Here is a 2,305-nt window from a genome sequence, read left to right as displayed (position 1 = left end):
GTGTGTGTGTGTGTGTGTGTATGTGTGTGTGTGTGTGTGTGTGTGTGTGCGTGTGTGTCTGTGTGCGTATGTATATATATATATATAGATAGATAGATAGATAGATAGATAGATAGATAGATAGATATACATACATGAATGTCCCCACATTGTTGTTATTAGTGAATGAGAGATCAATGCATGCCATCAAAGTCTCACTAAGGTAAAGTAAATGAACCCCAGTATACGCATCAGGACTACCCGCATAATAAGGATACACCAGGCGCATACATCATATGGAAATGTTCGCGATATAATGATATTATACCAAGATAAACACTGCATGACTTTGCAGGTAGAGCCGAGTTAGGATGTTCTGCAGGTCAAGTAGCCCATCCCGCTCTAAAGGTCACTGAATAAGGGTTGTTTAAGTAGTTTGAAAGAAATATCTATGTTTTCAGAGCTGAATTATAAACATCCCAAATAATTCCTCTCAACACATGGGTATGGCTGACTATTTCTGGTCGTGATGCACACATCGTCAGCCATTAAGGGACATGATCAACTGGTTAATACCAAAAAAGAGACAATCAAATCTTTGGTACTGAGCAGAATATTTACTGTAATGCAACTTTTATACCAGGAAAAGACAATGTACATGATAATACTTCCAGTCAGTTAAGATTAGAAACCCCCAGATCGGAGAGCCGCTGTTAGGTACTGCATCAGGGCATTGTTGTTGTTGCTGTTACTACTGTTACTACTACTACTACTACTACTACTACTACTACTACTACTACTACTACTACTACTACTACTACTACTACTACTACTCAGAACACTTGGTATTCTCTCTGGCTGAATCTGTGAGGGCGGACAACAGCCTGTTGTAGGTGCGAAGTAAAACAATAATACTACCAAGAAAATATTGCCTGAAATTTAAATGCAACAGTCGTGTAGTAAAACAATGTATTATCCAATATGTTCCTTTTCTCTTAAAGGATTATGCGAGTGAGTTCGAAAAAATAATAAGAAATATTCTACAATAAAACGACATCACATAAAACCAGTGTTAAATTCACCTTCCTTTCACTCAAGTTTCGTTTGAATAAATTTCATCAAATTGCAGCATTGAAACTATAATAGTACTAGTATAAATTACAATTAGAATGATTGCCATAGATAATTGCAATGTTTGCTCATCACATCAAACGTTCTTATATTTAAATTTCCCTGCCAATTTATACCGCTATAATCCGTCATTTAAAGTGTCTACATTTACAATAATCACATTAGGTCGTTAGTTTTTATGGTAAGACAACTCTCAAGTGAAGAAAATCCTTCTTCTTGGAAAGGGTATTAGATTGTTATAATTTCTTTGTTGCAATTTATTGAAATTTATTCAAACGATACTTTCATGAAATCGGGGCTAATTTAACCCTATGATTATTGGCTTTACGCAACGGCATTTTATTTCAGTTGAATTCTTAGTGTTTCTTGGAATTCATTCGCATGATCCTTTAAAGGAATAGCGGTGTATCGAAAGAAACATTATTTTGCTGCATCATGTTGCATTTAGACATGAGGGAATGTCTTCTTGTAACAATTTAGGCGTAGTAAAGCAACATTGCTTACTTAATTTTGAACAATCTATTCAATGAGAAATTGTATTACTTTAAATGTGATCAGAGCACCTTAAATACGAACAAATTAATTTAGCTGCGCAAAAATGACAATTCAGTGAGATAAAATACTGAAGAGAATCAATGGTACAATAATCTAATGCAAAATGTTGTTCAACTTGTTATACGAAATCATTTTAACGTTCGGATGATAAACACATTATGTTGAGATTGATTTACAACTCTCTAAAATGTGTCATGAATTTGTAAACATCATGTACGATAAACTAAGACTTTTCTTTTTTTGGTTTGTTCTGCTATATGTGTGTGTATATACTTACACACATACAATGATATACATATATGCAAAAATACACATTGACATTATGAAGGACATCCCGCTGTAGAATCCATACTAATTCATATCATAATCTGCCATGTATGATTGTAGAACTATCCTGGGTAGACGATTGAATCTTCGTAAAAGAGCGACGAGGCACAAACGGAATAAATAGTGGCAGCAATAAGGGTGGATCACTTGTAGTGAACAGCAAGCACCGTTGTGCATCTCCAACGTTAAAAGCTCTGTAAAGACAATAAATAATAATAATAATAATAATAATAATAATAATAATAATAATAATAATAATATTAATAATAATAATAATAATAATAATAATAATAATAATAATAATAATAATATT

The sequence above is a fragment of the Octopus bimaculoides genome, chromosome 6 (genome assembly GCF_001194135.2).
Source record: "Octopus bimaculoides isolate UCB-OBI-ISO-001 chromosome 6, ASM119413v2, whole genome shotgun sequence".
Taxonomy (NCBI): Eukaryota; Metazoa; Mollusca; class Cephalopoda; order Octopoda; family Octopodidae; genus Octopus; species Octopus bimaculoides.
The sequence above is the reverse complement of the archived record's forward strand: the minus strand, read 5'-3'. Positions refer to the sequence as shown.